The sequence below is a fragment of the Lathamus discolor genome, chromosome 2, assembly GCF_037157495.1.
Source record: "Lathamus discolor isolate bLatDis1 chromosome 2, bLatDis1.hap1, whole genome shotgun sequence".
NCBI lineage: Eukaryota > Metazoa > Chordata > Aves > Psittaciformes > Psittacidae > Lathamus > Lathamus discolor.
In genome coordinates, this window is record NC_088885.1 from 150,209,720 (window position 1) to 150,234,337 (window position 24,618).

Consider the following 24,618-nt stretch of genomic DNA (forward strand, 5'->3'; position numbering starts at 1 on the left):
CTGCTGCCTTGTTGGTGGGAGGCAGCTCAGGGGGTGAGGAGGAAACAACTGGTTCCCTGCCACTGTTAGGCTGTATATTTATTTTGCAAACATAAATTTGTGTTTGTGTCTTTTTGCTTTTGATGTGGCTGCAAGAATCTTCACACAGGATGGAGACGATGTAGGTGAAAGCAGAATGATGGGAACAGAGACTGGGTAGGACTGACTTGGTTTTGGTGAGGAGGATTGAAACTGGTGTGTGGTATGGAATGCTCTGCAGTGAGCAAAACATCCCTTCATAAACACATGGGACAGGGCAGGTAGAGATGGAGCCCAGTCCTTGATGGAAAACTTTGCATCAGCAGAAAAAGGATTTGCTCTTGGATATCAGCAGAAAAAATGAGTCTTGTAATTTTGTAATGTAACTGTATGATGCAATAAATAAGACTTTTCCATGCTGGATTTAGTTAAACCAATGCAACATCTATATTTGGATGAGGCTAAATCCTACACTGTTATGAAATCTTGCCTAATAACAGTATTTTCTTTCACCTCAAGAAGGTCCTGAGCTTGTGCCCATTGACTTCACTGAGCTGCACTTTAAAGCTGCCTGTAACAGCAGGGCAGGCATTTATTTGGATTTGCCAGCTGAAATGAGTCAAATTATTCCATGGGCTTCGGTTTAGTGGCAAACACTTTGTGTTATTATTTACGGAATATTGAACATGTGCCCTTAATAAGTGCGAGCTTTAAAAAAAGTAACAGGAAGACAGAGCCTAATCTGCCAAAGTGTCTCTGCACTGCAGTTCCCAGAGATGTTTTGATATCTTCACCTCGGGTGCCCTTATGGAGCGGTATGCCAGCCCTGGAGCACGTGGGGCTTCTCCTGGGCTCAGCAGGGATGCTCAGACCTCAAGCCAAGTGTGACAGTGCACAGGGAAAGGCATTAACACTGAGCTTCTGTCCGGTTATCAGAGGAGGAAGCAGAAACCACTGGGAATTCAGCTTCAAACAGAGCCAAATATAAAGCTTGCAGTGCATCCGCTGTGCAAGGGGTGATTTGTGCTCATTAAAAAAATGTCTTTTTCCTTCTTGGCCCTTACCCCCTTGCCGCTTCTCAACTATCTTTGGGCTGTTTTTCGTTACCTACAAAAAACAACCCCAGCAAGAGCAAAAACCCAGTATGTGGTTTGCTTTGGGTTGACGAGTTGAGCTGGTCTAGAGCATCACAAAAGAGGAACAGTGGGCTCAGAAATGTCCCCCTCTGGCCTCGTTGTACCAGTGAATCAATTTGGTGTTTGTGGGGCTGGAACTGTGTTGATCCAATGCTGCAGTGATCAAACTTCACCAGCACTGGGATCTTCTACAGAGTTTTTCCCTACCAGTGCCTTCAGAGGACCAACCTCACCATGCCAACTCCAGTAGCTGGCACATCTCTATCTTCTTGGAGATGAAGTACTGGCAGTTGGATGGCGTAACAGGGAGAATTGCAAATCCAATTTAATAGAGGGATTTCAGGAGGCTGTGGTGGTGGGGGATGGATGAAAGCAAACGTCGACTGTAAAGGAGATGCCTTGAGTTGATGGATTTTATCTTTGAAAAGTAAAGGGCTGGTGTCTTTGGTGTCTTTTCTTTTCAAGAGCATCTAATTAATCTCACAGTCACTTCCATAATTCCAGCTCAACTCCTTTGCTCCTGGAGTGGTGCAGTCTTGTGAGAGCTTCTGCATTTGTTTGACTATAAAGCATGCTTTTATTTTTAGCCTTTGCGGTGACAGCCTAGATCCTGAAGGCTTAAAGAATAGGTCTAAGATAAAGAACTGAAAATGTAATGAGCAGGAGGGTTATTTTTGTAGCTGGCTTAGTGACTTTTTTTCCTTTTTATTGTAAGTTGGTAACTAATGCTGTAGATGAAAAATCATAAATAAAAGGTACCAAAAAATGACTGTAAGCTTAGGACTGTGCACTGCTGTGGGAAGCCAGGATGGTTCATGGTGACCAAGCCAGGTGTGGGAAGCCACAGTCCATTTTGGCGAAGGCAAGAAGCAAGTGTGCAGCCAAGTTTCCCAATTTCCCAGTAATTCCGCAGAGGTGCCCAACTGTGCATTGGGGAGCAGCTGAGCAGCTGTGGAGGTGGCGCAGCAGTTCTGTTTTGTACCTCTGAGAGCTCTTGGAGGTCTTTGTGGCTAGACATGAGCCAGTGGGAGAACTGATGGTTTCCTTGCTTTCATGTGCCTACATATGGGACTCAGGAAAAGAGAGAGGCTCTTGTCTGAGCCTACCGGCACAGGAAATGGTGCCCACTTGAGTGTGAACAGTGGGATGGAAACCTGGGTTAGCCTCAGTCTCCAGCGGATGGGCAAAAACCCAATACCTGTTTTGTAAGGAATTAAAATAATTAAAGAATGTGTACTAATTAGGCTCCCAATCAGCCTTATCTGGAGCTTTTTCTCTCTGGTGGACACACCATAATCACTGTGTGGTTCCTGTGCCCTTGTTCTACGCTTCGCTGAGTATACATGGAACTCCAAAGTGGTTGCGTCCCTCACCAGATCTAACAAGTGCCTTTGGTTTCTTTTGGAAGATGAGAAGTCAGCTGGTTGGAAGGGCTTGCCCCTAGCAGTGTTCACACAAAAAGGGTTTTTCTGTGTGGCTGAACTCTTTTATCTTTAATCTCCTGCTCAGGTCTTCACTGTGGCTGGTGGCTGCCTCCCGCACACTTATAGCAATTGTGGAGTCAACAGGAGCTCTTCAGAAGTGGAGGGCTACTGCGGGTTCCCAGCTTCCTTTCCGCTGCATTTGTAAGAGGCAATATGAATTCAATGTGCAGACCATGCAGCCTTGTCTTCTTGTCCTGAGGAGATTGCAGCTGCAGGTGTGGAGGCAGATATTTTAATGGTTCAGTAGCTTGAACTATTATAAGTGGACATTGTTTTCTCTTATGTTTAATGTCAGAAAATGAAGAGTACTGGTAGCACTTCATAAAATCTTCACAAACATAAACCACTCTGATTCCTTTTAATAGCGAAGAGAAACACTGCTGTGTATACTGTGTACTGCTGTACGTTGGTGACCAGGTAGTGATGATCTCTATCTGCTGTGGGCATCTCCTGGTTCAGTTGTTGAGGGCTTACCAAGATACAGACCCAGCCCTCAAGCATGGTTGTTCAAAGGCATGGTTTCCCTGTGTGCATGTAAGATCAAATGGGGTGGAAGAGCAGAAGAAAAGGTAGAGATAGAATGTGAGGCTGTACACACCAGAGTCTTGGAGGAATAAGGACTAATGTACCTCAGAGTATTGCAGTTCTTGTCTTTGCTCTGTCTGTGGTGAGCACTGCTCTCCCTGGTGGGTTTTCAGAGAGGTGTACTCTCACTCCCCCTAATACTAGATGGGTTGGGTTGTACAAGGCAGCTTCACATGGCCTATTCCACTGCCTCCATCCCGCAGCACTGCACAACTAGTAATGTGCCCTCCTGTGTCTCAAGGCCCATATGAAGCAGAGATTAGAAAGATGTAGCTTAGACTGGTGTGACTATGTTTCTGGAAGGATGATGACCCATCTCTGCCCCTTCCTGGCCAGTACAGATGGGCTGGAGAGCCCCCAGTAAATGAAATATCTCATCTGCTGAAGAGAGAACTGAAGTATCTGTAGTTGTTCTTGCAGCGTGGCTGGGGATCAAGTTGGGGTAGTGACATTGGTCCTCCCTGGGCTGATAGATGTGCTTCACTTAACAGAGCTGTCAGGAAGGGCCCATCCTCCACCCGGACTGGGGAATCTGCCTTTCATTTTGATGTACAGATCTTGTTTTTTCCTTTGGTGCTTGAAGTTGATGAGTGGAGATTATTGATTTGAATGAGAGCCTATTTTAAAAGAGTAAGCAAACAAGCAAGACAGAAATCCATTTCGTCCATTTGAAAGGGCACAGTTTATCTCTGCAAGCTTAGCCTGGGGGCCAGCATTTCTGTAAAACAGCTTTGCAGCTAGAATCCACAGTCCTTGGAGATCAGGAAGGATGAAGTGCTGTCTTTAGCTTTACATCCGTGTGCGTTGGATCTGCAAGTCTGATTTTCCCCTCATGCGCATCCCATGCCAGTGTGTTTGAGAACCAACATCACCAGTGGGTACCCAGCTGCAGTGCCCTGTGCTGCTGCGTGGTGGGAATGCAGGTGGAGGGAGAGCACAAGGGTTACAGCTCCTCTGGTCTCACCCAGCTGAAGTTATAACTACACAAACGGGACTGGTGTTGTGCTGGCGTCTTGCATGGATGCTCACAAATTAAAGAATTAAAATAAAGGCTAGGCTTTCTTTAATGAGTCAGGTCATTATTGAGTGACCCACGCTCTTGGAGCATCCCTGAGTGGTCAGAGGATGTTCCCCCTACCCAAGGAGGCTTGATTGCATCTCAGAGGGAATGTAGCCATTATCTGAGCTGGAAATAGTTCAGGGCTGAAATGGCCATTTTTGATAGATTTGTTTTTTTCTGTGACATTTCAATTTTTCTGGGTGAGGCAATTCAACATCTCCTGGGAATGACACTCTTAAATTCATTGTAAGGCGTCTTTTGCAAAGAGGAAGGTGTATGGAATGCTTTGAAATGCATTCCATATGAACGTTTTGATGGCATGAAATGAAATTATTTTTTTTTGATACTATCACCTGTTAAGTTGGGGAACATTCCTATCTTAAATACCATAAAACGGCTAGTTAATATTTACCTCACAGTTTGTTCCTCTGGCCTTTCCTGTGCAACAGTCTTCCACGTATTAGGAGAGTGTCTCCCCCCACTCCTCACTAGGCAACAATTTAAAGTGTTCTTTCTCTTTGTGTAACTGTGTCAGCTGGTGCAGATGGAGCATAATTCTTATTAAATCTTACTCTGAAAACGGTCCAAGGTGACCTTAGGTGGTTAAAATGTCAGATCGTGGAATATTTGCTTGAAATTTTGCTTTTTGACTTAAAAATAAGGTTAGAAGAACAGGGTTCATTGTAAGGAATCTCAGCAGTGTTTTAAATAGTAGTATCCTGCTTGTGATCCTTATTTGGAATCATTTTGTGAAGACAAAATAGCATAGTCATGACCTGTGCTTTGTGTGAGAGTGTGAGCTGTGAAAATACAGCCCCTTGGTCTCTAGGCTGTAGTCTCTTGGCTCTCCCCATGTTTGTTGGCAGATCCATACTGAATGTGGGTGAAGAGTCCTGGATGGATGTGAAGGAGAAGAATTTGTGAGATACGTTCAATGGAATATCTAGGATTACATCTTAAAAGGTGCACTTTCTTGTGGATCTAATACAAGAGTCAGTAATTCTTGGGAGCATCTTTATGTTGCACTTCATGCTTTATCAAACAACTCACCTTTGGACAGAGTGTAGGTTGGAGTTCCAAATCTACTGGACAATCCTTCAGTGCTTTTCTTTCTCCTTCAAACATCTTTTGGTTGGAGTTTGCAGGAAGGAATTGACTTTTAAGATGAAAAATGGTAGAGTGGGGCATGATGACTGGTTCTTGCCTCTACCTTCTTTTCATATAACACTGTAATACAAACTGTGGGTTGTATTACAGAGGGTACCTCAGACTGATGCAAGTTTACCAGCTCTGGGGGGGGGGGTAATGAGCAAACTGTAATGGTCTCCTCCTGATTTGCACTGCAAATTTGGTATGCATATGTCTTCACCTAGCCACAAGCTGGTGGAGCATTTGTGAAGTGCCTTCACCTCATTAGTTATATCTCAGCCAGAGCTGCTTTTTCTAATCTAAGAGCAAAAGCCCTATGTCAAGAGACTGCCTAGGATGTTGCTGTTGGCCAAGCTTATGAAGGCCTCAAACACAGGTTACTTCCATGACTCCATAAAGCAAACAAGTTCATGGTTCCTTACTGGTACAAAACACAAGTCCTATCGACTTGACCCCCCCTGATTTTGCCACTTTCACTGCTATCCCAGGTTCAGTCTATAGCTCTTTTAAAAGTACGCGCCTAAGGACAGGAAGGTAACAGACAAGGAGATGGCTTGAGCTGCTTCACCACCTGGATGTTGTTGCAGGGGAATAGTCTGGGCTTGATCTTGTCCTCTTCCTTCCACCAGCACTGGTGCTGAGCTTGTTTTGGCTTACTAAACCAGGAGAAAACCACCCCCTGTGGTAGCTTGGATACCCACTGTAGTGAATGGCTGACTTTCAGCAAACATATGATACCTGCAACCAGCGAGCTGGAGAATTTATAGAAAAATAGAAGAGTTGAGGGGTTTGCTTATTATTTAATTCCTCTGCTGGGTAGCACTGACTTTGATAAGCGGTCTCTGCACCTGGAGGTGCTCTGCAATTAAACAACATTGGGATATTCACTTTGTGTTTAAGAGAGGATTTTGGTGCTGGTGAACAGAGTACATGCCGCCCGCGGTGCCTGGTGGATGGAGCAGCAGAGACAAATGCCCTTGATTGCATTCTTGTCCGTAATAAAGTCAGTGCTGGAGCTTACTACAGCAGCTCATGAGGTTTAACAGGTCCCCTACTGCACTTAACTCACATGGCTGGGTTGTAATGAACATGCTGAAGTGGAAAAACAACCCATTCCTTAAGGCAAAAAAAACACAGGCACAGAAAACACCCTTTGTTTTTTAAAATGAGCCATTGCACTTGGGACTTTAAATGGTCAAAATTTAACAGGTGAAACTCCTTCTTCTTCTTTCTTTCCCCCTGTATTTCTTCACTAATTAGCAACAAGTCTCTTAACTTTTTTCATGTGGCTATCAATCATTTGGGGGCTCTCTGTAGCAGCGCATGCTTTGCTCACTGCTGGTTTCCTTCAGCTCATGTTGACTTGTTCCTGCTACGCTTGGAGAGGAGCCGTGGGCTCAGAGTGCTGCTGTCTGTATTGAAGCTGCTGCTTTATTTGCTTGAAGCTGGACTCATGCTCAGTACACCATGTTTCTTTGTGTGGGAGATTGAACCTTTGTTGTGTATGAGTACCAGAGTCATTCCTCGTCAAGGGATGAGCAGGATAAATGTGTTTTCCAAGTGCTGGCCCATGACTTGCAAATTCTCCATGTTCTTCAGTGCTGTGCTGCCAACCTACTGCATGACCTTCAGTAAGTTATTTAGGGCAAGACCTGAACTCTTGGTGTTAGGTGATATGCATAGGCAGCCTGCAAGGAAGACCATCTGATTAGAGGGGGAAGCAGAAAACTTCTGAGAGTCTGGAGTACAGTGAGCTGGAGATGAAGGTAGGGTCTTCATAGCACTCAGAGTGCCTTAGCAACCTGGTGCATTTTAAGGATAGAGTCCAAGGAACTGGAAAGTTGACTTTTCAGGCACTTCTCCAGATTGAAGAATGTGACCTCCATCTGCAACCCAAACTGGGATGCACTGAGACAGTATTTTACCTGAAGGGTGGAAGGTGCTGAGGATCCTCCATACCATGAAGGAAGATGCTTAAAATGAACATTAATGTCTGCCACTGGTTTATCCATTGTTCCAACCCTTTTAACTTGACTAGAGAAGCCCATATGTTTATGTAAAAGTACAGTGTATGAAAGAACTGAGCTCTTCCATAGCCCTTGGGTCCTGCTGCCAGCCAGCTGGGTTTGAAGGCAGATAGGTGATGAGAATGATGAGTGGTGTGGTGAGTGTGAGGTAGGGGGGGAAATAAAAGGAAGAAAATAAGAAGATGATGGTTTTGTTCACTGGATGGTGAGGACTGTTGGGTTCATCTCCCGGGAGAAGTGAGCAAAGTACATATTGACACATGCATGGTGGAGCTGGGACAAAAAGCTTGGCTGTTGCTCTGAGCACATCACATTGAGGGGCTGGCTCTGTGGGGCAAGCCTCATTTCTCTGGTGACGGTGATTTAAAATCTCTTTGCATGCTCATATTTTACAGGTAATTGGTTTATGGAGAAAACCGTTAGCTCAAGCATTTCAGGCAGGTGTTTTTGCAGAAGAGAAAAGGTTCTTGCAGAAGAGAAAAGTTTAACAGGCATTTTGGGTGCCATATCAAAGTGGCTGAGGTTTGCTGTGTAGTTGGTGGGATGGGAGTTACCTTGGGAGATCCTCCAAAATGCTTTCATCAGCTCAGGGGTTTGAGTCAGGCCTTCTCCAGCTTCGGTCCATTTAATGGTGGGGGAGGTTAGGAAATATTTCATTTCATATAAGCAAGGTCAAGGCAATTCAGATGCCTTTTTCCAGGAGTTAGGAGACTTCAGCTACAGCTCCATCTGCAAGCCTTGTCTGCAGACTTCTAGTTGCCTTGGAGTGACTTGCCCCCTGGGTTTTGTACTCAACAGTCCACATTGGAAAGACACCAGATTTTCATGGGTTACAGTGTTGTCCACTCCTGTTGGTGGCATCACAAGCCAGGTTAGCCAGGGCTGCGACAAGGCTGCATCTTTACAGCAGAGAAGGCAATTTTACTGTTTTCCCCTGGGAGGAAGGAGTTTTGATTCAAAGCAGGTTTTCTACTTGAGGTGATTTAAACATGATCAAAGTCAGTGGAATTTTACTTAAAATAAACACCTGATTCTCCTAATCAAGCCTTTAAAGAGAGCATCTGGGGAAAAAATGGTGGGGTTTTGTACATTTAATCGTTCACTTCTTTTCTTGTTGATATCTGATGTTTTGTTAATACCTGATGACATTTCCGCTGTTTGAGGACAGATAGGACTTTATTGACACAATTAGCAAAACAAATGATTATCACACCTTGTATTTAACCCTGTGCTGTTTGATCTATTTGCTTGCACTTTCATTACTCCTTTGCTTGGTTACATTACACAATGATATCACCTTCCTGTGCGGCTGCAAGCTAAAACAAAGCAGAAGAAAGCCACCCTTTTGGCTCTCAGTTGTTTTCTGCTGTTTTTGTTACACATGAACTAGAAAGCAATGTTGGGCAAAGTGTTATTTGAGTTTCCTTTCAGTGCTTGCTAGGCATTATTTCCGGGCCTGGCAATTGCCTGTGTTTGAGCAATAGTTTTCATATCTTAAAATAACAAGCAAAAGTCCCAGCACCTCTATTCCCAGCACAATTAGTAAAATCAGATTAAAAAACAAAACAAAATACCCCACCCCAGATTACGATGGGTTTATATCCATCAAATACTAGAATCTTTATGACTAATTCCCTGGGTATTTTAATCCACTTTGCTGGGATGTGTTTATTTTCTTTGAACGTAGAGGTGGGAAGCGTGGCTCTGCCTGGTGGGAGGTCAAAGAGGATTGTGGTACTTCAGAGCTGCTTGTTTCTGAGATGTTGAGGGTAGGATCCCACTGATGGGTTGGCCCAGAGCTTGGCAGGGACCCCTGACAGAGTGATGCTCCTAATGTGAATGGACATTTTCCTCTGAAATCAGGAGGGCAGATGGTCCTGCTGACCCGCTGCCTTGCAGTCCTTTCTGTCCTTCTCTTCCCTGGTGGAGAAAATACCTCATTAGGTTTAGAAGGGCTGAGAAGAAAAGGAGAGGGGAGGAAAACTCTCCTCTGAGATAAAAACAAACAAAACAGAGAGGTTTGGAAGGATCTATTGGTTAGGTGAAGGCTTGTCCAATGTGGTAAGAGCTGTTGTGTAACAGCCTGTCCCTTTCCTCTCTCTGAAGGTCCCAGCCCCACGCTTCCCACCGGTCCAGAGTAACGTTTGATGGAGCCCGGCAGCATGGTCCTTTCAGTAGCTCCCAAGGATTTTTAGGATCATAGGACGTGTGGACGCCCAAAACCTTCTGGAGAACATTGGCTGTGGATAAAAGCATCTGGAAGTTCCTACTGTCTTTTTACCCTGTTTTTTCCTGGGTCACCTTGTGTCATTTGGAAAGGAAGCCTCCCTGTCCTGAGGATTATAACAAACTGGTCGCTTACTGGAATACCTCCGCTTGTGTTTTCTCAAGATGAAGCCATTGCTTTACCCAGGAGAAAAGGATACTTTTTTCTTCTTCCAGAGCTTTTCCAGTGCAGCAGAGCTCATGTCCAGCAGGTATGTAGGTGGTTTTCTCATTCACTATTGAGTCTGCTTTCTTGATCTTTACAAGCTCAATTTGTGCTCTGAGGGCTAGAGGGAGAACTTATAATAGCCTTCCGGTACCTAAAGGGGCCTGCAAAATATCTGGAGAAGGACTTTACAAGCGCATGTAGGGATAGGACGAAGGGGAATGGTTTTTAACTGAAAGAGGGTAGGTTTAGATTAGACATTGGAAAGAAATGGGTGGTGAGGCACTGGCACAGGTTGCCCAAAGAAGCTGTGGCTGCCCCATCCCTGGAAGTGTTCAAGGCCAGGTTGGATGGTACTGGATGGTACTTGAACCAACCTGCTCTAGTGGAAGGTGTCCCTGCCCATGGCAGGGGGTTGGAACTAAATGATCTCAGAGGTCCCTTCCAGCTCAAACCATTCTGTGATTCTGTGATTGTGTTTCTAAACCAGCTTCTACTAAAGGTAAGAACTTCCAAAGTCACAGAATTGCAGAATAGTTGAGGCTGGAAAGGAGTACTGGGGATCATCTAGTGCAACCTCCCTGCTCAAGCAGGGTTACCTAGAGCACACTGCTCAGGGTTGTGTCCAGATGGCTGTTGAGTATCTCCATGGAATAAGATTCCACAATCTCCCTGGGCAACCTGTTCCAATGCTCAGTCACCCTCACAGTAAAGAAGTTCTTCCTCATGTTCAGTCCTTGGTGCCTGCTCCGAATGTGGGTTTTCCTCATTAGGACAGAGACCCCGTTTGAGATGTAGGTTTGTGTAGAATGGTAGGGTCAGCTTCTTCTAAAGGTTTGATTTCCTACCTGAGCCTTACATCTGAGGAGGGGGTGGAGGTGCTTATATCTGCTGCTCCTTACTCCTTCTCCTGGGTCACCCCAGACTCTCTTGGGCAGCTTCCTACTGGGTTTGTAACAGCCAGTATCAGCCATGTGTGGATCAGCTTATTGGACTTCACTGTCTGCTTGCAAAGGAGGCGACATGAGCATTTAATCTGTTTTTCCTCTTCTTGATTTAACATTATTTCTGCTGAAGAATGTCATTTTGAGGATGATTTATCCCATTAAAAAGGGGGTGTCTTTAATTTTAAAATTAAAACTATTCCTATTCAATATAGACATGGATAACTCAATAGCTGTAGTGATAACAACCAAATTTGCATTTTTATAGTCATTCACAATGAGTTCTTGTGCAGGTGACAAGCTTTTCCATTTTCTCTAATACAAGAATTAGATCATTGTGTTGGTCTCTGTGGGTATCAATTTGCTGCGAAAATCATCCTTTTTGGCAGTTGTGCTGGTTTAGGTTGAAACTGCTCATGTGTGTTGGTGAACAGATCACTCCTTCTACAAGGTAAAAGAAAAGTTAGCTCTTTGAATCTAGCTTTACTTATTTTTAATGTACAAAGAGGAGGTTCTGAAGGGAAGGGACTGAAAATGCTTGGCCGTACATTCATTCTGCAATCCTGTCAGCACTTGTGAGGCATTAAAAGCTTCATCTTCTTGTTTCATAAGCATGATTTCACATCAGATTAAAGGAAGGAAATGGTGGGTAGAGTGTGCAGTGAGGGGAGGGGGAAACAAAATGAGCCACCTCACTCTTAAATTTGGCTGTGACACATTGGCCAAATGGAGATGGGAGACAAAGATTGGGGATCAGAAGGTTCTTTCTTTTAACTAGTGGGAAAGTCAAGCACTTACTGTGCCTGTAAGAAAGGCTAGAATTAACCATGGCAATTTGGACATGGCAGGTGAAAAGCAGCATTGTGGCAGGTTGGTGGGGATGGTCGATGGTCAGCCCCTGTTCTGTGTGGTCATATGTCTAGACAGGATCTTCTTTAGGAGCACTGCCTAGAGGCTCAGCAGCATCTGCAAGGTTTCACTTCTCAGGGATGATGGAGAACCTCTGGTATTGCTTGCATGGGCTTTGTACTCTGCTGTAGAGGCAATCCCTGGGACTGGGATGTTCAGCTTTTGACTTCCCCCCCACTGAACCTTACTCCTGCTTTACTCACTGGGCATGCTTCAGTCCAGCTCAAATAACGTAGAAAATACACTGAAAAATTATTATATTTCTTCTGCATGGTGCCTCTTCTGTACTTCAGGAGGCTTTCTCTGATGGCTGAAAGAAGGGTAGCTAGGAAACCTGCATTCTGCACCTGACTTCTCCAGTGACTCCATCTGTACCTCTGGTGAAGCTAACAAATAATTTCTGTTTGCTTGGGTCCACATGTGAAAGCTGGTAAAGTTATGCATAGCAGTATTGAGGTTTTCTCTTCTCCCTTAGCCTTTTGTCCTTCAGCACATTAAAAACTGTTTATTAAACCCAAATAAATGCTGCTGCAGTTCATCTGGACTCACCAAGCCAGTCTCTATGCTTGTTTAGAATTGCTGAAAAATGCCTATTTGCAACTCAGGCTTATGTTACTGTGGGTCGGGCAGCAGGGTTGGAGTCACCCACTGAGATGTCCTTGGCTGGGTTTTCTGATAACTTGGTGTCATTGTTTAGACCCAGGCTGTAACTGAGGGCAGGATGAGGAGGAGAATGAAAAGAACGTAAACCCCATGGGTTGAGATAAGAACAGATTAATAACGAAAATAAAGTAAAATATAGTGATAATAAAATCCAAACAATAATGATAATAAGAGGAAACAACAAGAGAAGAAAGGAAAGCTCAGAAAACACAAGTGATGCACAAAACAGTTGCTCACCACCCACTAACTGATACCCAGCCTGACTGGAACAGTGATTGTTCTCTCCCGGCCAACTCCCCCCAGTTTATATACTGAGCATGACATGGTGTTTTATGGAATACTGCTTTAGCTAGTTGGGGCCAGGTGTCCTGTCTCTGCTTCCTCCTGGCTTCCCCTCCTCACTGGCAGAGCATGAGACTCAGAAGTCCTTGATCAGGGTAAGCACTGCTCAGCAACAAGTAAAACATTGGTGTGTTATCAGCATTGTTCTCAGGCTGAAGCCAAAACACAGCGCTGCACCAGGTACTAGGAAGAGAAATAACTCTTACAGCTGAAACCAGGACGCTTGGGCATCCCAGGACCCGACCGTCTTCCCAGTCCTGCTGGGTCTTCTGCTGGTGGAGTCAAAAGGAAGGCATGACCGGTCTGTGCAGGAGCTGGCCCTGTGTGAGCAGGCCAGTGGGTACGGCCATAGAGCAGCCCCAGTGAGGGCTTTGCTCAGGGCCTCTGATCCGTGCACCAGATTAAGAAGTGACTGAAAAGCCAGGATTTGGCTGTGTCTTCTCAACTCTTCATTCAGAGAAAAGAGTTGTTTTTTTCCCTTAACCTGAATTAACTTTCACAGGTGGGCAAGCCCCACTGTGTGGGTTGATCAGGAAAGTTGTTCAGCCCGTTTTTCTCTCTTGGGAGTACAGAACAGCTTTCCCATCACCAAAATTCCTGGTGTTTTATTAACTAGCTCCTAGCAACTTCTAAAGCACCTGAGAAAGAAGGATCACTGGCAGTGTGAGTGTTTTATCTACAATGAAAGCAAACAGCATTCATATCTGAAGTCTTTTTTTTTTTTTGCTGCCAATTGTTTGATAAAGACGTTGCAAACCAGATCTCTGCTTGTTCCTGTAAGATGTGAAAAGGTGCTTTGTCAGCAGTGCATTGTGGTGGAATGAGATTTATCTTCTGTATGTAGCTATCAGCTTGAGCTTTCCTCCTTGCAGTCAAGGAAAATCCTAATTAGAGCCCTGAACACTTCTAAAAGGCTTGCAGGGTATGGGCAAAATGTGTTTATTGGTCTCCTCCTAGCCCTTGTTGCTCAGCCTTTTAGGAAGAGCATCTCTATAATTTGATGTGAGGGAGTTGCTTGGGTTTCCTCATGTTTAGAGAGCTAGAAGAGTTGTAATCACTGCTTGTACACAGATTTCTTAATGGATGTTGAATGTGAGAATAGGTGTTGGCTGCAGCTCTGGAGGACAAGCAGTGCTCAAGGTCACCCAAGAAGATGGGGTATTAAGTTGCTGTGCTCCAGTGGTGCAGTCTCTTTGGTGCTTCTGGAGATGCCTGTTTGAATATCCAACAAAACCTGCCCAATACCTGGGTAACCTGGAACAGCCTCAGTGGTGCTTGCCCTCTGTACTGCATGGGCCTGCACTGACACTGAGCAAGGGCAAAAGCTGTGGTTGACATACCCCAAATCTTGCATTGTGCATTGCCCCTTTGGGGCAGCTTCAAAGGGAGTGTTGATATAAAGGCTTTTCTCTTGGTCAGCACAAGCATCTGGGCTGGGGGGCTGCCAGGTCATCCCTGGGTGCGAGTTAAAAGATGAACTCCTTCAGCATTTAAAATGCTTACTGATAAAATAGCAATGCCTTTCAGTCAGGGTGCAGAGTGTTGGGTCAAAATGTCCTTTAGGGGGAAGGTCTATGGACAGATGCATGTTATCAATTAAAAAAAAAATACAAAAAGCCTCGGTTTGGCTTCTTATGAGTGTAATGTGAGGGTGTGTGTTTCGAAAGCACATAGCTGATTACACAAATCACAGATGGGCTAAGTCAGTATTAATGATGGTTGGATGACAGTGAAAAGCAGCCCTGGCACATTGCAGGGATGTTCTTGTCATGACTAACCTCTCTCACTCTCACTCCAGAGGAATTTATCAGTGCCCAGCACAGAGAAGCACTGAAATTGCAGGTTTGCAGAAGTTTTCAAATCTCTCCCCAGCTGGCAGCAAATACAGGAATTGCAAGTATTTATTGGTTTAAGGGGGGAAAAGTAACCTCAGAGCTATAAAGTAAATTTGACAATGAAGCTTCTTTTAGGGAGTCTTACTTTCTTTATGGTTGTGTGAGTCGAATGTATTGAAGCCTGGCAAAGGAAGAGGATTTAATCTACAGGTGCTGTCTCTTGCTTGATGGTTTTCTGCTTCTAAAATTACTCCCAGCTCTCTGGAATCGGGGCTGAAACTAGTTTCAGTTTTCAGTTTGCGGACAACCTGCCTCACCACTTCAGCAGGCTGGATTTGTAAGGGTTGGGGGCTGCAAATGTGAGTGCTTTTAAAGGTTCTTGTCTTGGCTGCCAAAAGTCCATTTGCTACTTCTAAATTATTTACAACTGAAGCTTCATATTCACTTCTTTCTCTGCTTGGGGGAAATGCTGAAGCCACTGATGCTGAAATTTGGCTTTGATCTTTCTTTGCCTGTCCCTTTCTTCCTTTGTTGATTGGAGGGGACGCTGCCCAGGGTGAGGGATGCTGGTGGACCTGCGCTCATCCTGCTGCTTTTGACCCCAGGACTGTGTTTTAGAGGACATTGACTTCTATGTACCTGAGAGTAGCAAGAGCCAACCTTAGCAAATCACATTGATTGTGGATCTCAGTCATTAGGTTATGCTAAAACCTTCGACCCCTTTTGCAGCACTCGTTTTTGCAGAGGGTCTGTCCCTCTTTTCAGGTGCTCGCTAGAAGCATCTCAGTGTGTGCCATTCGTGCCCAAACTTTGTGCCCTAATTGCAGGAAATGTAATTGGAGATACACAAAACCATACTTTTATTTCTATAAGTAAACAAATATTTATATATTTTTAAAGACCTGGAATAATCCTGCTAGCATGTGTTGAATGGTCCTCTATTTATCGCTTCAAGATGTTCTTTGCACTTTATATTGGCAAAAACATCCTAGCAATTACTTTCAGAATAAAGATCTTTCTTAATGTTTGATCTTTGCTTTTTCCCTGAGTGCCTGCATCTGCAGGTGCTAGCTTATTATGCACAGAAAATACCTAACTATCTGCTGAATCACTGGGCTGCTTCAGGTTGCAAAGAAGCAGTGAACTATCACAAGACGTATCCTTGCTAAAGCCAGCAAAGCAAGAGTATCTGCTTGTCTCCTGAATCCTTTGCATTGCTTTGAGGGGCTCTGCAGAGCTGAAAGTGTTGACAAGCTGTTTTCTTGGGCTCCCATCTGCTGAGCAGCATTATGTGGATTAATACTGAGGAACTCGCAGTGAAATTTGTCTCATGCCACGAAAATGTAAAACCTCCGAAGCTGGCTGGCATCCCAAGGCTGTGAGAGGCCCTTGGAGGGGCCAGTGGTGAAGGTGGCAGGATTTGCACTGTCCCGGAGCTGTTAACTGGACATGATCTGAAGGGTTTGTAATGTTTGCAGCAGTTCAGAAGCACAAAATACTGGGTTGTGCAATATTTTTACCCTGAGGGTGTTTCTTGAGCTAGAATCAATCTCCCACCAATCCTCCTGGTTTTTTGCCTTGCAGTATTTGGGGATGCTGTGGCTTCGCCTGCTTTGCTTTTGCAGGAAACCATCATTGCACCACTTCCTTTTTACCTTTGCAGTGTTAAAGCCAGGAGATCGAATTAGAGACCTGAGGTTCTGGCAGCAAAAAGGGGCCTGCGTGTGTGTTATGCTGTCTGCAATAAAAATCCTACATATTATTATCCAGGTTATCATAGGCAAGTTGTGGGGTGCAGCACAGATGCATCCCAGCCCCTGTGCATCTGGAAGGTGGACCCTTGTCCATTGTCCAGTTGCGAGGTCCATCTCCATATCAAACCCCCAGTTTTCATGCCCAAAGGCATTGATGAAGGCATTCACTGGAATGGTGAATGATGGTGGGACCACCATGCTGCCCCAGCTCCTTGTGGGCTACAGGGATGCTGAAGTGCCATCAGCTTCCTCGCTGTCACCATCACTTGGTTTTCATGAAGCTTTCTGAGAAGGAGCAGCTCTTTTCTGCTGGGGTCCCTGTGCAGTTTTATCCAGGGTTGCATTTACGTCAGCATCAGGTGGTTTTCATTTAGCCTTTGCCCTGCTTAAAACTTAAATACTGAGGTACTAGGAAGAGAAGTAGTCTCCCAGATAAACATTTTTTCCCTACGCTCCTCTGTAATTCATGGGGGAGCTGGCTTGCCGGCCTGTGGATGACTAAGGAGGAAATTCTTTTTTGGTTAGGATAATGCTGACAGTTCACTGGAATTTTTTTTATCATGGGTTTATCACTTCCTCCCCTCGAATTCCTAGCTCTTATGTGCAGTGCAGGAGAAAAGAATAATGGTGACCGCAAGTTATGGAATTTGCCTTCTGTGGAAAAGATGCTGAACAGCTAAATGGTGCTCTCAGGTCTGCTATAGTTTTCATGGGGGATTTGCTTCATATCCAGTTATATAAACATGCTGGGTAAGAGTCATGAATATTCTAGCAGCTACCATCTTTCAAATGTGGGGTGTTTTTTATGTTGGAGTTAATTAATGCTCATATCTCTTGAATATAGGTGAGTGTAAGCCCATTCATCACACAGATGGGGAGGAGGTTTGGATTTATGGCAGGTCTCTGAGAGATGGCAGGGTCAAAGTTAAGTTTATGTGTAAAGAGTTTCTGGTTCATCTTGTTAATCTCCATGCCTCCCTTTTTTATAGAGGGGATCTGGATGTATGTCTCTAGAGAACACAGATGGAGTTTGGCCATAGAGACCCTGCCTTTCCGTTAAACACGTGTTTATTCTTGCAGTGTTTGCCTCCCGGTGGTGTTAAAATGATCCTTCTGCAAAGGCTTGACATGCTGCTGAAAAGCTTTGACACTGCAAAGCATTGTTTACTTGTGAAAGTATTATTATATTTTGAATATCTATTATTCATCTTGTGTGCTAAAAGTGACATTACAGCTTGAAATTGCTCTTAGATTTCAGAGCTTTGAGGAAAAGCTGGTTTTTGTCCCTGGCTCCTGTGACAGTGCTTTACCCTTTGTATCTCTGTAGTCCCCTTTTATGAATTGTGAGTGACAGCAGGAAAGTATAAAAGAGTGCAGAGGAGCTGGTTTTGATGTTCATAAAAGGCTTTGATAAAAGATGCAGCACGTAGACTTGATATTATTTCCTATTTTTAACTTCTTTAGAGCATAAAGCGCTCAGATCCAATATTTATGTAAAGGGGGGAAAAGGGAAGCTGTATTTCTTCTTTTTTTTTTTCCTTCATTTTTCTTTTTTAGGACCAGATGAATTCAATTGGAAAAGCGTCTCTTCTTTGCCCCAGTAAAATTTTGCTTTCTTCCATAAAGCATCTATGTCTGTCTTCCATGAAGCATCAGTAAAGCTAACCCCATGGCATTAACGGTGTAGAGAGACCAGCTGCAGCTTCAAAGTCTCCTTGGTCGTAGGCTTGTACCTTCAACCTCATGGTTCCATCTGTCTCCCGTGGACCCACCAGCTGTGGGGTGTGCATGGCAAGGCGTGCGCTTCCAATAATAGGTCTCTCCCCCTGAGACCTAGAGAAATAAAGTATGGGAAAGCCATGGCAGCTCTCCTTCTTTCTCTAAAAGTCAGATCACCATAAAGGCATCTTTGTAATGGGTAGCCTTGCTTGCTTCATGGAGATGAGAGGTTCTGTGCAGGCTGGGTAATTGGTGTTTTCCTGATGAAAGTGCTTGTCATTGTTTCCAGCCTCCATGCTGCAGTCTCCTCTTTAATCTTGTTGTCAAGCATTGACATGCTTGCGGTGGGCCTGTTTACTCATGCATATTCACGTGCATGTACATATGAGCACTTCCATAAAACATAAATCAGGTGCTTTCCTGTGTGTGTGCACATATGTGTGAAGAGGAGAGTGTAGCGCACGCATATATGACATTGGCATGGCCATTTGTGGAGTTGGGTTCTTCATCCATGCAAGGGCCTTCACGCTTGCTGTGGAGACTCCTAATGATGGCATCATGCAGACCTGACCTTGAGATTCACCTGATGACAAGCCGTTCTCATGCTTGACACCACATTTTTTACTTTATTGGGGTGAAATGCATTGAAACACCCTATTCAGGGGAGAACGGGTCCTGTTGTCCCCCGGAGAACTCCAGGACAGAGCACTGTTGCCAAGTCCCACCTTGCTGCAGTGCTGATGAAGAATTTATCTTGATGGCATGAGCACAGTGATACCTGTCAGTGAGTTCTTCAGCAACTTGCATTCATCCAAGTGGCTGTTCAAACCAAGTGTCGGGTTTGAAGTAGATGGACTCATTCAAAGACATCCCAACCAGTCACCTGTCTGAGGTGAATAAGCACCGCCTGCACAGTTCCTCATGAAGGAACTTTTATGTGAAACCTTAAAAACAAAGGGAATTACCAGCCTTGGATGGTCATCAGAGGATGCTGAGAAGTGTGCTTGCACGGCGACTCCCTGCACTTGCGGTTCCTCTGGGAGCTTGCAAAGCTGGACACTGAGCATCTACCATGTGAAATGCTCTTTTGGGATGTGTTGGCATAGCATTATGCCTGCTTGATGACCTCGCCTCTCGTGTACACCTTTGTGGTGGTGAATCCTCAGTTATAGGCCAAATTGAAGACTCCAGGAGTGTTTAACTGGGCCCACACATGACTTTATAGGGTGAGTAAAATCACCACACCTGAAGCACAGTCTAGTTTTTTTCTTGGCACTGGATAACACCGTGCGCAAGAAGGTGCTGTCATCCTCTGCTGTGTGACTTGCTGGACTTGGCTAGTTTATAGCAGAAGTGTGCTGGCACATACAGGTGTCTTTTCAGCTACTGACAGGTTGTTTGGTTAGCCAAAAATTTTGGGTATCCTCAATAATTCTGTAAGGTGTGGCAGGACTTCATTGTTCCACTGCAGTGGATGCTGTGTTGAGCTGGAAAAGCTGTTGCTGAATCCAGGAAAGACAGAAGGCCCAGGTCAGGGTAGGACTTACTGAGCCAGAGTGACACCATGCAGTGCCTCACTGTGTGACAGCATGGGCTCGGACACCCGGAGGTATTTGCACCCTCCTTTGCTGCATGCTGTGCCAGCTGAGGGTTTTCAGTTGTGTTTCCAGAAGCAGTCCATGCACCTTGCTGCAAGCTGCGAAGGAGCAGGCTCTGGAGCACACAGAGGCTCCCCAGAATCTGGGGCTCCGTGGCATTGAGCAGAGCTGTTCCAAAGCATCTGATGAAACATGGACCTTGGCTGGCGGGAGCTGCGGTTCCTCTTCTTTTGAAAGAAGCTGGGAAAGGTGCCCCAATACAACCACCGGAGAAAGTGTCCAGATGAAAGGTCTGGTGAGCATCAGGGTCCCCTCTGCCATGTTTTTAGGCTCTTCTGTAATCAGCTGTCACTTTGGGATCTGGGCACATTGGAGCTCAGTGAGTATGCACTGAAACTTAAACAAACACTGACTCTTCTATAAATATTTAGCTCACACTGTTTAGGAGCTGCTGGGAGCAGGAAACAAAATAAAATTGGAGTTCATGACTGTCTAAAAAAGCTGCCGGAGGATGGCACCCGGTCACCAGATTGGCTGGCACGCAGTTTTGAATAGCTATTTCTCCCTGTTTGTTTTTTTTTCCTGAAGAAAGTGATGTGTTTAAGCATCCTTTGCAGACACATGAGGTTGCATTCTTCCAGTGTTTCCATGGCTGCAATGGGAATTGCGATCAATGTAAAGGTCTTCTTGGCGCATTGACCTGGGTGCCCAAGAGGAACCATGGTAAATGGGTGATATTCCCTGGCCCTTGTATGTTTTCCTTTGCAAATTCAGACTGGTCATCTGGAGTTTTGTGTGGAAGGGGGGGATGTGTCCCTGTGTGCTTTATCTGGCCACCTTCATACCAGGACAGCAGTTTGCACCTGGGCTGGCTGCTGACAAAGGAGTTGAGGTCCCTGTAGGGCTTGTGTAGACAGTGCTAAATCTTGGGCTGCCACATTGTTCCTGCTCTTGCAAAAACCTCGATAGGGAGTAGACCTATCCCTGTCAGCCTTTTTTGCCTCTTAAATATGAAGATAATATCCTTTATTCGACTTTGCAGAGCTCTTGCAAGAATGGGAAAGAATGAAACGTGCTGATAAGAAACGGTATCGATAACTGAGATGGGCAGAAGTACATGTGCTTTGAATGAGCAGGGAACTTCACCATGCACAAGAGTCTGGGTTTATTGATCAAAACGAAGAAAAGAGATCTATCACTGGTTATTTTCTTTCTCTCTCCCCTTGCTCTTGTAGTACAAAGTACTTGCAGTTGGACTAAATGATGGCTGAACATCCCTTCATACTGAACTGTCATATTCTATCGTATCCTGTCATACAGTATTGTATCCTATCCTACCAATATAATAATAAACACAAAATATTTGCACGCCCTATGAGATGCTTTGCAACTGCTCGCATCACCCTTGTCCCTGGTTGCAGCATCCTGGGGCTTTCTGTACCAGGAGGCTCAGCATACTCTATCCCTGTGGTCAACTGCTTTGCCTGAAAGATTAACGACAGAGACGTAAATGTGGGGGGAGGACGGGTGAGAAAAAGGTAAAATCCTTGCTTGCTAGCTGCTTGAACCACTTTAGGGGTTTGAAAGAAAATGTCAGTGTTTGAGTTGGAGGTGGTGGCGAGCTTGATGGTTTTTCTCTTTCAATAGTTTCTTTTAGTGCCCTTCCTAATTTAAAAGGAGGGGTTTACATTATTAATGTTTCACCTCCAAGGCAGAGGGATTCCAAAGCCTTTGGCAAAACTCTGTTAAAGCATCTAATGTAGAAAAAAGCTTCATGCTTTTTCCCAACTCTGTCTTTGACAGAAGCCCCTCCTCATGTCCATGAGAAACACTAAATCTGTGAAGGTGGACAAAGAGTTGATTTATGGAGGAGGTAATTCTCTCCGATGGTGTTTGGCCAAAAAACATAAAGATGATAATGGTTTTTATTTTTTGCTATTGCCTGTGCAGATCTCTGTGTTCCTGCCTGTTGCTGAAGCAACACTGCTGTGGGTCAATGCTAGTGCTTGGTCTGGGGTGCTCAGGTGCCGCCTGAGAAGGATAGGTGCCCTTACCTGGCCATTTTGGCAGTATCCTGGAGGTGAGAGATAGCTGAGGCTTCAGGTATCAATCCTCACCAAAGCTCCAGGTAGAGCTCAAGCCTCCTGTTAAATTTACAACACATTTGCCCACTAAACCTCCCTCTTCACTTTGGGTATTTGTCCTGATTTTGTACCAGATCTCCTTCTTGCTACTTGAACTGAAGAATAAAGTATTATAACTTTGGCTCAGGGCAGCTGTCCAAGGGATATATTGGGATACACTTGGCCTTTGAAAAGAAGGACTTTAGTCTCCAGCCCTGTCAGTCGCTCTGGCTCCTGGAAGTTTTCCTTCCAAATGGTTACTTCAAACCTCAGAGAAGAAGTTTGTGTTTTTTCAGGGCTATGATTAATACCATTTTTACGCTTCGTTGCAAAATGCCGCACAATGAATGAGACCAGCAGGATGGTGGTTTATGGGTGGGAGGAAAGAAAAAAGTCATCAAACAAACACTTTCAGACCCTGTTTTGGAAGAGGGATGTGTGTGTGCGCGTTATATAATCTCCTGCAAACTGGGGGGTTGCGTTCCTGTTAAAAGGAAGGGGGTAGAAAAAAAGAAAGGTTTAAACCTCATCTGTGGAAGGAATGTCAGAAATAGTTGAGAAGTTGAATAATTACAGCCTTTTTTTGCACCAGGTCAGTGAAAGCTAATTCAGTGTGCAGGATTGCAGTGCAGTATGTCTTTGCAATTACAGGATGATTGAAGCTGGAAAGGACCGCAGCAGTTTATCTGGTCCAACCTCCCAGCCCAAGCAGGGCTACCTACAGCCAGTTGCCCAGGACTGTGTCCATGTGGCTTTGGAATATCTCCATGGATGGAGACTCCAAAACCTCCATGGGCAACCCATGCCAGTGCTCAGTCACCCTCACAGTAAAATTGGGCACAGTACCTTGCATTACAGCAAGTCAGTCATAGGTTCCTGCTTGTTCCTGGTGCAGCTTGGAAAGTTTGGTGGGAGAAGATGTGGTTTCAGATTAGAGCTGGCTTGAGCATGCTGGAGACATGGGTCTGCAGCTAAACCCTATGGCTTGGGCTTGGTGGTGCTTAGTTGGGCATTAGGAGCTGGTTGGGCTTGGTGCAAGGTGCCAAAAATGGTCCCCTTGCTGGTGTGCAAGGAGGCTTACTGCATGATGCTGGGGTGTCTGAGAGCTTGTGGTCCTCTGGTTTAGTTTTGAGGCTGTTAGCTCAGCCTCCAGCTAGCTCTGATGATTTTTGTTTCTCTTCCCTTGAACACCATGTGGCTATTCCCAGTCAGCGAGTCACTTTGCCACAAGAATCTGGGACTCATTTGTCAGCATAAAATGAGGCTCATTACACCTTTGAAGTGCTCAGCATCAGTGGAGCTGCAGCACTCAGTGCTTCCCCAGAAAACCCTGTCTTGGTGGGAGACCCCAGGGAAAAGAGATGCCAAGGGGTTTACAACATGTCCCCATCCTAGGGACACAGAGGATGCTATTGCATATGAGAAATCACCTAAACCCTTATAGGGACATTGGGATCAGCACAGATTTGCTTTCTGGTGGCTTCGTGTGCGTCTCTCACACATGGAAAACAAAAGCAAAGCCTAAGACCACTCTTGGGATGTCCCTCTTCTGCTTGGTCTCTATGTTTCCTCCTGTCCTCCCTCCATGGAAAACAGTAGCCCCTGTTTGTTGTCCTGTATGCATTTTTTTTTCCTGTAGGCCACTTTCTTTTTGTGCCATTTTGGTTGCTGATAAGTGATGGGAATGGCAGGAATGAGATGATGGCTCCCAGAGAATGCTCCCGCTATCCACAGACATGTTCCATCAGCATGTTCAGCCCTTGTGCCAGTGAGAGGGGTGTTTTCTCATTAAAAATAGACCACAGACAATGCCACTTCCCGAGGACTGTGATTTATCATTTAATAACAAGTGGTTACTCATTTCCTTCGGAAAACTTTCTGGAAGTGTTATTTTGCTTTCTCCCTTTGCTTCCTTTTTTTTTTTTTTCTTTTTCCAATTCCCTTCAAAGCCCTGCATTACCCTTCAGAGCCACCGTGTCTGTTAAATGAAGTGTTCCCTTTTCAAGTGGAAATCGTATTTATGATTTAAAGATGATGAAAAAACAAGTCTTAACCCTTCAGGCATGAGCTTTTCTTTGCAAGCATTTGCAGCCCTGAATTCCTAGCTCAGCCACGGGAAATAGCAATGGGGAGACAGCAGGGTAGGTGAGACTTGAAGAAAAATGGTGGTGCTGGTGCTGAATGGGGAATGGATGATCTGCTTGATCTGCCTGGTAAGAAAACATCAAATAACTGCAGATCTAGCATCGTTTGAGTTGCCAGCTCTTAAGTGTGCTACCTCCTGGTGTAGCAAGTTCTCCTGAAGAATGGAGGGCTTGCAGAGCTACTAGGCAAACTCATAGCAAGTTTGGTATTTCAGTGATTACCAGAAAAAGTGCTGAAAGCTCTGGAATAGTTCTTGAGGAAATCCCGACAGCTCAATAAACAAACTCGGGAAATGGGCTGAAGATGAAATCATCATAAGTGGACACTTAACAAGCTAAAAGAAATAGTTCACTGTGGATCAAGAAGGCATTTGTAGGGTCAGTAGCAGATTAGATGGTAGACCGCAGAGGATAAAGAAGATGAAATGCAAGCAGAGACATTGCAAGTACTTGAGGTGATAGTATCTTCTCTGACAGCTGCAGGGGTGGTTTAAAGACAAGAAAAACAAACCCAACAAAGACAAGTGCAAAACAGGGCTCTTGGAAATCAGATGCATGTACCCAAAATGAGCAGTAGCAGGTGAACTGCGGAAAGTGATCTGGGAGCTGCAGTTAATCACAAGGTGGTTGTGAATCAGCAGTCGGATGCTGGTACAAGAAAGGCAGATCTTGAATAGCCCCCAGAAAAATGGCAAAG

The 24,618-nt window shown here is 44.9% G+C and overlaps 1 long non-coding RNA gene across 3 annotated transcripts in view; it reads left to right on the forward strand.

The window, feature by feature from the left end:
• The window catches only part of LOC136009439 (uncharacterized), a 68,546-nt gene that overhangs the window by 29,273 nt on the left and 14,655 nt on the right, over positions 1 to 24,618 (forward strand). For 2 of the 3 annotated variants that reach the window (XR_010610562.1, XR_010610564.1), the window contains exon 2: positions 9,566 to 9,936. This is a non-coding gene — a long non-coding RNA (uncharacterized LOC136009439). Of the gene's footprint in view, positions 1 to 6,981; positions 7,064 to 9,565; positions 9,937 to 24,618 lie in introns of those variants that run through there. The other variant, XR_010610563.1, reaches the window with a different exon arrangement.